Genomic DNA, 13820 nt, shown 5'->3' on the forward strand with positions numbered 1-13820 from the left:
TAAATGCTGATATGTTATCCTTTCAGTCACTTATTGTATTAAATTCCATCTGAATCTGGAAAGGATTCTACTGCTTTTAGCTATCCTCCATAGGACTTGTGAATGAAGAATCATAGAAATGCATGTTATCATGTATGTATTTAATAATTCACAAAATGTAGGATATGGTGATAACATATTTGGCGATTGAATTGCCTTTTGGTATGAAAATGATTGTACTCATTGGAATGATATGGTTTTAAGGCACTATTTTCATCATTCCTACGAGTTTACCTCTGTGGGTAGGGGGATAGAGAATACTTCTGTCCTCCCTGTTAGTCAGAAGAGGTAACTAAAATGGTGGGAAGTGCTCCAATAAGCCCTGAAAATAATAGGGCTTGTTTCCAGTTTCTTGTGGGCTCTGCTGGCTATACTAGTTACCTGAGATGTGCCCAGAAATTTCCTGTACACAGGGATACATTCAAGTTCAGTGAGCCACGCGGCTCAGTCTTAGGTGCTTGTATTGTTTCAGTTGTCGAAAGCAACTGAAGGGATGTTGCTGGGTCATGGAATGGTCCAAGTGTGGGAAACTTAGGTAATAGAAATGGCTTTTTCATTTAGTGTCAGTGGAGCACCATGTGAAGCATAAGTATAGAATAATTCTGGGGAGAAAGATGTTGGCCCATAGCTGGCCGGGTGGTGGTTTCACCCCCATAAATAAGCCTTTTTTTGGCCAAGCAGTACGCGGCCAATAAGGGCGACTATGATGCATATTTTGTAAACATAAAGAGGCGATGCGAGAGGGTCCCTCTTAAATTCGGTGCGGCTGGAATAACGGCGGAATACAATGAACCCTTCTCGCCCTGGGAACTGAAATCCGCCATTACAGACTCGATAACACCTCCCCAGGTATGAAGGGAATCCACGCTTTCCACCGATATATTCCGGAAGTAGAGTTAGTGAACGTCCTCAACCAGTTGTAGATTGAGAGTAGTTTTCCAAGCTCCTCGTGGGAGTCTGTCGTGTTACCTATTCCGAAGCGGGGAAAGAACAAAAATGACCCGAATAGCTATCGTCCAATCTCTCTCACCAATTGCTGTACAAAATGATGGAAATAATGGTTAACCGACGTCTTGTTTGGTACCTTGAGAGACGCTACCTTTTTTCCCACGGTCAGTGCGGTTTTCGGCGAGAGTGACCCGTGATGGCGTCACTCTTTGTGGACGACCTAGCTATATTTTGCTGGTCGACATGACTCGTAAGCGTCTCCGGCAAATCCAGGTGACCCTAAATAAACTGGGAGACTGGTCGCGAAGGAACGGCTTCCGTTTCTCCACAGAGGAAACGAATATGTTTTCATTTCCACCGTCTTCGTGGACACGTTCCACCGACTTTAAGCCTGGGCGGCACAACTCTCCCATTGGTGGAGTCAGTCCGTTTCCTTGGAGTGATCCTTGACAAAAAACAACTGGCGGAAGCATATCCGTGTGTAACGCGAGAGGTGTCGTCATACCCTCAACATTTTAAGGTTTTAAAGTCATTCTAAATGGGAAGCAGATCGCACTACATTACCTTATTTGAACCTTGCCTTGGTCCGTTAAAAATTTTACTATGGTTCTATAGTAAACTCGTCAGGAAGGGAGTCTTATTTGACACCCCAACAGATGTTCACAACGCCGGGATTCGGTTGGCCACTGGGGCATTTAAGACCAACCCAGGTCCAAGCCTATATGCTGACGCAGGGGAGCCCCCGTTGGCAGCCCGTAACGACGCTTGTCAAGTTTCATCCGTGACTACCACTCAAGTTTTAATATTATTATTAATCAACGGTTTTTAGACCTATTTAACCGGTGGGGAATGGTCACTAGTTCCCTCGCCGTTCTTTCAAATAATTTTATCTGCGAACTCAATTTTACCCTGCCCGAAGTATACCCTGTTTTCAGCGCTGAATCTCCGCCTTGGCTATTACCAAAGTCTGATGTGAAGACTATGCCACACACGCACCCCAAAGCGATCATAACCTAGTTGGAATACCAGCGACTCTTAAGCGCCTTCCTCGGATCCCACTCCGACTTAGTCCCTACCTATACCAATGGATCGAAGTCGGAATCTGCCAGTGAGTGTGCGGTGGTCTCGGGCAACCATGGAGTCCGAAGGGGAAAAAATGATTGATTTTACAATGTTTTCACAGCCTGATAGCAATAAGGATGGCTTCAAGCGAATTAAAAAGAAATACAGGCTCTTTCCTAGTTTGCTCGTACTCCCTGAGCTCGTTGCAATCAATATCGGTATTCTGATCAATGCACCCGAAAGTTCAAGAGATCATTCCACCCTCCTATCTCTTAATAAAAAGGAAATAGGGTATCATTTATATGGACTCCTGGCCACGTAGGAATCACTGGCAATGAGAAAGCCGACAAAGCAGCAAAGGAAGCTCGAGACCGATTCCGCGTTGGCACCTGTGGAGGACCTTTAGACTGCCTTACAGAATTTGGTTTTTTTACCCAATGGAAGGAACTTTGGCGGTCCGTTGATAACAACAAACTGAGGGCAACAAAGTCGGTCGTTTCGGCGTGATCCTCTTATATCCGGAAGGGAAAATACTAGGGTAGAGGTCACCATCACCCGATCGAGGATAGGGTGGTGCCCTCATGCACCCATACCTCGTCACGGAGGAAAACACGCAACCTCGCTGCGAAGTGTACAGCCTGCCCCTGAAGGTGAACCATATTCTGACACAGGTCAACAAATTACAGAGGGCTAGGAAACATTTTAAAATAAGGGGTGGTTTATGTAATATTTTAAGGGATGACCCTAATTCCTTAAATAGGTTCCAAGAAACTGCGGGAGATGCCGCGACAATAACTTTTAACAGAGCCACCCTTTAAGTGTGCATTACAATGCAACAATTTCAGAGTGTAAAAATCATTCAAAATGTTAAATCTGTTAAAGAGGGTTTTAAAATTTTTAAAGGAAACTGGCTTAGTGGGAAAACTATAGTTGTGGTGTCTTTTTTAGGGCTTTTGGTGTTAAATATTTATGTATTTACTCTTATATTTATTAAAAGATTATTGAGGTTATAAACCTTTTGACAGTAGTGCAGAATGACCATAGTTGCCGACGCACTCAAAAAAAGGAAACTACTTCTACTATCGCCTTCTGACAGTGGTGCAGAATGACCATAGCCGGCGACTTACCCTAAAACCCTAACCACCACTACTGGGCTTTTCACGATACAAACTCACAGCAAACGTTTCACGCCCTCTTTGTTTCAAAAATGTTCAAAGTTTGGTTCAATGGATTTTTTTTCTCGTTTAAAATTCTCTTTCTTCAATTGGATGTTGAGTAGTCCATTCGGAAAGAAATGGGAAGTTCGTAGTTTCTGCGAAATGTGATCACTTAGGTTAAAAAGGTTCACATGAATGCAATGTTTGGTCAAATAGACAAAGTTTTTCTAACACCTCAAGATGAGATTTTAATAGGTCGAGCCTGATACAATTGAATTGAAACGCCAAATTCGAAGACGTAGAAATTTATGAAAATATAATGATTTCATGTTAGCGTAAAATATAAACGTCTCTTTTAAATGGTACTTTTTCACTCATTCTTATTTTACAATGAAAAAATTATGTTTTGACTGACTACACTACGACATCTTAGATAGCAAATACGTCACCTAATTTCAACATATGCTATCATGCTATTTTGCTGGTTTACAATTATTGTTGCTTTGAGAGAACAAAGGTTAAAGACGACATAGGATATTAAAAAACGTTGAGAATGTGGTTACAGTCCTCAAAGGTAGTACTTGTGGCTTAACTGGTGCTTATTAAAACTGTTAATATAATATACACAGTATACTGTTCTCCCGGAATAAAAGATTAATTCTCCAAACTCTTGCTTCGAGAACACCCTTATTCAACATCCCCCTTCGCACGCGCACACACATGCACACTAAATGTGCGGACGAGCACTTTTTCTCCGAGAGAGGGAGACGGCCTGCTCCGTTTAAGAATTCAATCAATCTAAGTGAGTGGGGGTTCGGAGGGGGGATTAAGTGGAGGTTTCTCCTGGGGCACGCATACACATGCTTGCGGGGCCACCGCTTCTCCTTACTTTTCTGGCTCTTCTCACCTCCTCAAAAGGGACCTTGGTATCAGGGGCCTTTTTTAGCCTTTCAAATGAGTGACCCTCGCCTTCCTACTTCCCCTCTCCTCTGCCGTGTCGCATTAATGCCCCCCACTTCGCAGTTCGGCGTTTATTGGGCGAGAGCCGGACGGTTTAAAGGAGTTAACAGGGTTGAGGGGGGGGGGTCGAGGAGCGAGCGCTCGGAGCGAGGGTGGTCATCTCTCTCCCTTGAAAGGATTGGCACGACGCGGGAGACTCAAAGCGCGTAGTGGGTGGAGGGTGGCGCAGAAAAAGGAGAATGGCGATTCGGAAGAACGCCGCTGGTCCATTGGCCGATATTAAGGGAGAAATGTTTCCGACGTTCGTGCCAAAGACATGTCCCGTTCGTCGCCCTACACTTTTCAGCGGAGGAGGCAGTTAACCTATTGCTTACATCAAAGCGGAAGCCGTTTTGTGAATTTTCTGAAACTTATTATTTTCAATATTAACCGTAGGGTTCACTATGCATGTGAATTACAGATTCAGGTGTGATATGGAGGAACCGTTTCATAGTAAAAGAGCCGAAAACTCTTGCAATTTTCCGCATATAAAAAATTTACTATCGACTAGTTTCGATGGATTACATCATTTTCAAGTCTTGGAAATGATGTAGACCATGGAAAGTAGTTGATAATAAATCTTTATGGTAATACTACAATAGTCTCCTCCACCGAGGAATTGGTAGGGAATATAATCAATAGTAGGGTTCAATATGTTTTATGCCTTCTCATCTTCAGTCATATTGAGCCACTCAAATTTGTATTAATCACTAAAGGTGGCTAATTATAAAGGAGAATAATTATTTATTGTTCATAAATATTGCAAAATAACACACGAAATATTTTTATCCAAATGAAAACTAAATTTCAGCTTCATTTAAAAAATCAAGTTGAAATTCATTTAGCGATATATCTGGCGTTTTTACCCAGATTTAGTCCTGGGTCTCCTCGATGCTTAGTCGCTTATATTTTAAGCACTGCAAGATTCTCTCAACAGACGAATTGGCGACAAGGTAAATTCCAGAATAGCCCAGGCCAGAATTAATGCTCTGATTCCGGTGAGTTGCCATTGGACATTCGAAGGAATGCTCTTATTTCAAGTAAACAGCCGAGCCTTTATCTATAATGTATCACCCTTGTTTTAATACCATTTTTAATTACCAGTTTTTAGATTTTTATTATGGAGGCGCCGAAGGCCTACGAATGCGCTTGGTATTCATTTATTATGATTTCATGGCAAAAGTGGACCGAAAATTTTACTCGGAAGGGTACTGCCGAGTGTCTACCGTGAAAATTTTCCCATTCGGACCAGCAAACTTCAATTGTCTAGGGGCGCAAAATCATTCACCACTGCAGCGGAATACCAAAAAAGATTTGATGAATTGTTGAGCCGCCATCCCAAGATTAGAGCAAACTCGCCGATCATTCAAAATCAGCATGTAAGACCGCATAAACTGCAACTTTCCCTTAATGCGGCACGATTCGAGAAAAGATGTATCTAATTTGTGGTAACTTCATAGCTGAGCTTTTCGCTTTTAAACTTGCCCTTTGCCAGTCAACTGGAAAAAATGATTTCTCGTCTCCACGGAGTCTTTTCAGGCATTACAATCAATTTCTAGGTATTCACCCGGTCATCCTATAGTTCAGGAGATTGTTTCCTCTCTTAGACTTCGAAGGACGGAATATTTTAATATAATTATTGTGGGTTCCATGGTACACTGGAATAGTAGGAGATGGAATGGTCGGCATAGAGCACTTTTTATATTTATACTTGACATCAGCAATCCGTATAGGAACAAGTTAAAAGAAATAAGTTAAAGGGTATATCGGTTGCTGAATGGCGTGCGCCGCGGCAAACGATAACAAACTCTGGGATGCAGAGTACGACCTCTCTCTTTGGTTATTTCCATCAGAAGATCCCGGCAAGGTCCTTATGGACGAGTATAGGGCACTGCGATCTCAAGCGTATGTCTTCACGGCAGAGATAGTTCAACCGCGGTGAGATGTTCGATCCCCTTCTGACCGTTCGCCATCGTCTGACAATGAATGAAAAATTAAAACCAGTACGTCTAAGTACGTCTACCTAAGAAATTAGTTTATTTTCCCCTTTATTTTTTTCAAATGGCTCCACGAAGGTCTAAATGTCCTCATTCATCGAGGAACTTATTTAATAACATTACTAAGAATACTTGAAAACTCTGGTCGTTATATTATCCAAATACCGCCTACCCACTAGTGAAAATCTCATCCTTGGTGCATGTACACGAGATAGTTAATTGGAGAAAAATAATCAATTAGCCACTAATTCCTCCTCTCTTATTTAGAGGAGAAAGAGTTCTTTCCTTCGTTCATAATTTTGAAGTTGTGTTTGTAATTTTTTTATGGGTGTAATGAATCAAGTAAGCCAACATTACAATAATGATTGATTAGCCAAGTGGTAAAAATTCAACGTCCATGGTCTAAGAATTGAATTTAGTCTCAGATTTGAAGAAGTACCATGCTTACGCAAGTTGAGAGGATGAATGTGCAGATCAACCAAGAATTGTTTCCATATTTATCATGCGGTCTCGCCCATTGAAGGCAAACGAAATTATTAGCGTTTGCATGAGCCTGGGAGCGATGAACATGAGACTCGTGAGTTTCATCGTAAGTTTCCAGCTGTAAAATCATAACTCAATAATCCCAGAGGTATTTTGGCACTATAACATAATACAACAGTGCATACATGACGTAAATGAATACTCTTTGAAATCATATATCCATTTACCAAAAATTAGTATCGAACCGATTATTAGGGTTTATATCACGAAGTAGCGTTTAGTTTATGTATAAATATATATTATCTGGATCTTAGTATAAATTAAGGTACTTCCTTATCAAAATAAATGTAATTGAAGCATCTTAAGTCATCTTCGGACGTTTGCCGATCCTTTCCCGACGACGGTGTCCGCAACAGACAGTATTGGGAAAGAAAATTGAAGGAGGGATCGCGTTTCCTCTCCCTTCCTTTCCGTTGAGGCACGGCGACCTACTTATTACCGCAATCCATGGGAGGCAGGGCTCGAAGCCGTCTCCTCCATGTAAGAAGGGTGCCTCTCTCTAAGAGAAAGGGAGTTGAGTAAACGAACTCCCGTTGCTGTAAGCTGCTGAGAACGTCTCTCCCGCTCTACTAAAGGGTTTGTGGCCCCGGCCTCCTCCCAACCCCTTCCACTACGAAAATGGAGACTCTTTGAATAATGCCCCCTCTCTTTCATAGGAGAAAAGCTTTGTCGCGTACACCCATCCAATCCCACCCTTATCCTTCTCCGTTCCGACGGGGGGTCGGGAGGAGTCCTACTCGCGCGTGGACAGGACGGGCTTGGCAGTATGGAAATGGTGGTCGGTTGGGAGGGTGGACCCACTCGCTAAATTGATATAAAAGTTTCGATGGTACGGAATAAGCAATCATTTATTACACTGGATTTATAACCTCCTAATTAACCGCAGACAAAAAGTACTAATACTTGCGTTTTACTATCGGATCCGATCTTACATGGGTAGAGTATGTACGCACTATTTGCGGAGATGCCCTGGGCATCGACGCATTCATCAAATCTATTGGAAAGACCCCACATACCAACCATGCATATTCAATCCCAATCATGGCACATCTACGCAAATATTAGTTGGATCTTGCACCGGAACAAAGTTACAACACGAAAGAAAGTAATTGCATTCAACGATGTACAATAATATAATAAGTTTGTTAAAATCAATCGGGGAACTGTGAGAAAGTTGGGTCCATTAAATTAAAAAAAATACGGTTGCATGAAGGATATCGACAAAAGACATGAATCGAATTGAATCTAATACAGGAATAAATCTCGTACAGGCACTGCCAATGCTAAATATCTACTATGCGATTTCTGTCGTATCTATTTTGATCTCGGGGATTAGGGGCCTAACTAACGTGAAATAACAAAGCTCCTCGACCCTTTCGTTACGATTCCCTTGTACTCTCTTTATGGATCCTAACTTTTTATTGGCTATTCCGCAATTTTCACGAATCAGTTTTCCCCTGGAAATTTCCTCAGATATCGTTGAAAATAAGTATTTGACCAATTCCACCTGTGTTATGCTGGTTCTCTGTACGGCGTACATGTTTCCGAGTGAAATACACTTCCTCCAAGTATTTATCGAAACAAATTCATTCAAATTTAATTCTAGCTCCCATATCTCGCACCACTTTTGAGGTCATTAGATAATATTACCCTATCTTCATAGTGGATATTTCCCCATATATATCACTGAATCGTCAGCTAGTAAACGTTTATTGGAAACCTGAGACCCGGTGTCTTTAGTGTATAAAAGGAACAATAGCAGGCCGATAACATTTCCTTGTGGGACACCCAATGTAACGCTTACTGTCTCTTTCGAACGTTTGCTCGCGGCCTGTGAAAAATTGATGAATTTTGTCTATCACCCACTTATTTATCCCGTAGCTTTCCAACTTTTGGAGCAACTTCCTATGATGGGATCTATCGAATGCCTTTTGAACACCTAGAAAAATGGTATCGACCTGAACATTATTCGTGACCAAAATATCATGAACGAAAGGTGCCAGTTGAGTCTCGCAAGATGTACCGTTTCAGAAACCGTGTTGGTTATTTGGAAGTCACCCCTGCGGATAGGGGGATATAGGATACTCCCGCAGCTTGCCGTAAAAGGCGATGGGGGGAAGGAGAAAAACCCGAAAACAAACACTCAGCCAGCAAGAGATGCATCCGGACAGTGCTGTGGATCCACTGTCTGTGTGCGGCCATACCATCTGGCCTGAGATCCTCCCAGGTTTTCGCCGTGCATGGAGACCCTTAAGGGAGAGAGTGGGTTCCCGGAGGGCGAGCTTTCTGGTTCTCAGCAGGCTTTCGGATGCCCTGTATGGACCGGGGAGCGATACCTCTCTTTAACTTCGGATTTCTCGTAAATGGGCAGTTGGGAGCTTGCCATTCGCCGTCAATTGGCTTCCGTCGCGTTTTCGTTCTGGTGACGAGTGCCAAGTTCGTGGGGATCTGCGTAGGGAGGTCAAAGATGCAAGGGTTTTATTGGGCCTTGCATCGAAGATCCACCCCGAAACTGACAACTATTCCTGAAGCGCTATATCCCTCGAGCTAGTCCTGGCGACCGTTCCGATTCAGCGGAACGGCGCGCCGTGGCGGCATTCCGTGGTGGGTGGGGAGGCAGAGAGATGCGTTATTCATGGGAAAAAGATGTCTCCTTTCCTTATATGCAGTGCTTTTGCAGATCGCACCTGGTTACCCTAGGGGAATCAAGAAATTGAGGGATTGGGCAATGATAATTGAGACCATCGACGACAAGCAGAGTGACAAATTATTAGCAATGGTAATGCTCCACGAAATACCCATAAAGGTGGAGGTGCACCACACGCCGAACACCTGTCGGGGAGTTATTAGTCATTACGATCTCCTGTACGTGGAAGTTATATAAATCAAGAGGATTGTGTTCTCTCAAGGAGGGATGGATTTTCGTCGAGTAACCACAAGACACAACGGAGATATTATCAACAGCACCTCCGTGAAATTGATGTTTGCGCGAGACAATCTCCCAGGCAAACTATTCGTTTGGTATGAATAGTTCCCTGTAGGGCCGTTCATATCAAGACAAGTGTGTTGTTTTCAGTGCCAACGCTTCGGCCATATCGCGTCACGATGTTAGTGCAAGGCCACCTACCCGCGCTGTGTCAAAAACACGCAGGAGGGTAAAGAGTGCGATTCGGAACTTCTTTGTGTTGATTGCGAGGGTGCACACCCAATGTACTCCCGTGGTTGTCCAAGATAAAAGAAAAAAAGAAAGCCATGGCGATAGAGACGCTCGGAAAAGCGCCATGCTTTTATTGAACCGCGCCTTGGTCCGTTCGAAATTCGACTATGGTTCTCACTCGTCAGGAAGAGAGACTTATTTGAAACCTCTACAGATATTCACAACGCCGGGATACGGTTGGCCACTGGGGCATTTAGGACCAACCCAACGTCTACATGTATATGCTGTCACAGGGGAGCCTCCATTGGTAGCCCGTAACGACGCTTGTCAAGTATCATCCGGGACTAAACACCCATTTTTAAGATTATTATTAATCAACGGTTTTCTGACCTATTTAACCGGTGGGGAATGGCCACTAGCCCCCTTGCCGTTCGTTAAAATGATTTTATCTGCGAACTCAATTTTCCCCTGCCTGAAGTATACCCTGTTTTCAGCGCTGAATCTCTGCCTTGGTTATTACCAAAGTCTGATGTGAAGACTATTCCACACACGCACCCCAAAGCGATCATAACCGAGTTGGAATACCAGCGACTCTTTAGCGCCTTCCTCGGATCCCACTCCGACTTCATCCCTGCCTATACCAATGGATCGAAGTCAGAATCTGCCAGGGACTGTGAGTGTGCGGTGGTCTCGGGCGACCATGGAGTCGTAAGGGGAAAAAATTATTGATTTTGCAATGTTATCACAGCCTGATAGCAATTAGGATAGAGTTAAGCGAAGTAAAAAGAAATACAGGCTCTTTCCTAGTTTGCTCGTACTCCCTGAGCTCGTTGCAATCAATATCGGTATTCTGATCAATGCACCCGAAAGTTCAAGAGATCATTCCACCCTCCTATCTCTTCATAAAAAGGAAATAGGGTATCATTTATATGGACTCCTGGCCATGTAGGAATCACTGGCAATGAGAAAGCCGACAAAGCAGCAAAGGAAGCTCGAGACCGATTCCGCGTTGGCACCTGTGGAGGACCTTTAGATTGCCTTACAGAATTTGTTTTTTTTACCCAATGGAAGGAACTTTGGCGGTCCGTTGATAACAACAAACTGAGGGCAACAAAGTCGGTCATTTCGGCGTGATCCTCTTCTATCCGGAAGGGAAAATCCAAGGGTAGAGGTCACCATCACCCGATTGAGGATAGGGCATGGTGCCCTCACGCACTCATACCTCGTTATGAAGGAAAACGCACAACTTCGCTGCCGACGTGTACAACCTGCCCCCGATGGTGGGCCAAATCCTGATACAGTTCAACAAATACCATAGAGCTGGGAAAACTTTCAAAATACGTGGTTACTTAACTAATTTTTCAATATTACTTAAATAACCCTTTATACAAGTATAGAGTTAAAACGTTTTTAAGGAAAGCTGGCCTAATAGGAAAACTATTGCCGTGGTGTCCTTTTTTAGATTTTTGTTTTAAATATTTATAAATGTATTTCTTTATATTTTGATAGGGTATTGAGGTTATAAACCTTTGGATATCGGTGCATAATGATCATAGTTGTCGACGCATACCGAAAACAAAACTACTGCTTTCACTAGTGGAATAATCCAAAAATATAGGAAAATGATCGGATTTTTCGTGCGCGGAGTATATCACTAGCTGCCCGTTAATTCACGTTTTAGATCTCTTACTTATTAAACGCCTTAGGTTTCCTAAGCTGGCCTTAAATATCCATAGGGGAAGGGGGGGTGGTGAGAGAAGTTTAATTAAGAGGTACTTAAAGAGTTGTCATCTTGAAATCCGATGCTTTTATTTTCTTTCCCAGCCGTCGTCGCGCCACTATACAGTTCCTCACGGAATGGAGAAATGTGGGACTGGGGAGCCACTTGCTTTTTGAAAGCTTGAGCGCGTTATCCGTCGTCTATTCCCTTCCGCCTTGTGTGCGCTAGCGTTCCAAGGCGGGTTATATTATAGGGGGAAGAAGGGGCCTTTAAAAAGGGTTGGGCGGAGAGTGCTCTCCTCCCCATTCGTGCCCTCCTTTATCTCATCCACCCCTTGCGTCATCTCATTCCCCTCCATACCCACCCCTTCCTCCATAGTCCTTTGCCAGGCTTTGCCGCTGCGTCTTCGGGAGAGAGAAGAGGACGACTTCTTTTTTACGAGAGAGCCCAGAGGAGAAATTACTTTCAATTCATTTGATGTTACTAAGTCGTCTTCAAAGGTTCTTCGTGTTTAATGCGTGTTGAAGGCTATTAATAATGCGTTGGCATGCCTCGGGTTCGAAATGTCCTTGAGATTCGTTATTGGTTAGTTATTGCAATTGCGGGCGTCTCTCTTTGAGGATGATGTTAGAAAATGGTGGTTTAATTTGAAGTCATAAAAATGCCAATGAAAAAGTGAAGGTAGCGATGATGTTGAGGCATCAAGTAGTAGTAAATTATATTTTTCGCACAGTGAATTGTATCAGTGTTTGTGTAAATGTTTAATGCAATAAATCACTAATGTTTACAATTATAAAGGTGTTATCTTGATGAAAATATGGCGGCGCTCAGACAGTACCGAAATCACGGTTGTAGAAATAAGTGAAGTGGAAATTTTACCACACGATTTCGTAATTTATCTTAATGAAGGTATTTCTTACGTCCAGGGTTTTCTAATACCAAAAATTTTTAGATATTTTGCTTTCAGGCTTCACTTATGGAATTGTGTGATATTCATATTAAAAGATTTTCTACTTTTCTACATACTTTATTTTACGTTACATCGCGTTTTATCGAGTTGCGTCATCATCAGGTACAAATTTCCTTCACGTGCATTAGATGAATTTATGCGCTTATGACAGAGGAGAGGGGGGGTTAAGTATAAAATCTTCTGTGAAATTGATAGTTTTTCCCTCTCAGTTAATGGTTATGTACAACTTCCGTGAAGTGATGCCTGAAAATTAAAAGTTAAGGTCACCAAGGGACATTATTAGGTAATTTTTGCTTGCTAATATTTATTTAAACTGCGCTTAATAGTATAAATTACAGGTTCGGGTGTGATGCGGTGGAATTGTTTCATTCCTTTCTAGTTTTACCCGTTTTTATTCAACCCTCAAGAGCTTGAGTTTTTCCCACTCGCCAAAACCAAAGCATTGCAGAGAATCACTTCTTTAACCCCGGAAACATCTCCCTCCACACGAAACTCACAGCGTTGGAGGAAGATCCCCTACATCGACCACCTGTCAAATAAAATAGCCAATAGGTTCCACAAAGATAAATATAAAGTCTTCTTTTACCCCCTTTTAAACCTCTCCGAACATTCGAGCAATCCAAATGACAAAGTGGACAGAATTTGTAAAAGTAAGGTATATAAACTGACGTGTGACTCTAAATACGTCGGCCAAAAAAACGGATACTTCAAAACCAGAGCAAACGAGCACAGAAGGTGTCTACAGAAAGGAGATGAAATTTCAATTGTCGCGAAACACATAATTGAAGCCGGTCACAAATTCAACTTCAACCCCAAAGTACGTCGAGGGTAAAAGTAAGAAACTAGGACAGTTAGAAATTATGCAACACAAGATCCAAAACGATCTGTTGTTAAATGAATATTGATTGCAATCTCTCTCCCCATTACTTGTAATATAATTCAATAGAGCCATCTCTCACCTGTCGTCAAAGAAACCCATATCCCACCCCTCCCACCTTCCTGCCTCACCCCATCCATCACAACAACGTCATCTGTAAGACCTTTAGAAGAACGGAGTTTACCCTGGCGGAGAACGGACCTTTCTCTCCCCCCTCCTCCCCCCGCATGGACAGACCTTCCCTCACACAGCGACTTAGTCCCCGAGGCGATGCGGAAGGACACCGGCCTCCCACTCCCTACATTCACGAAGTGAATCGGACTCTTGGAACCCCAATGAAAGAGACCGATT

This window comes from Hetaerina americana, unplaced genomic scaffold, assembly GCF_022747635.1.
Source record: "Hetaerina americana unplaced genomic scaffold, ioHetAmer1.1.p SCAF_4, whole genome shotgun sequence".
NCBI classification, from domain to species: domain Eukaryota; kingdom Metazoa; phylum Arthropoda; class Insecta; order Odonata; family Calopterygidae; genus Hetaerina; species Hetaerina americana.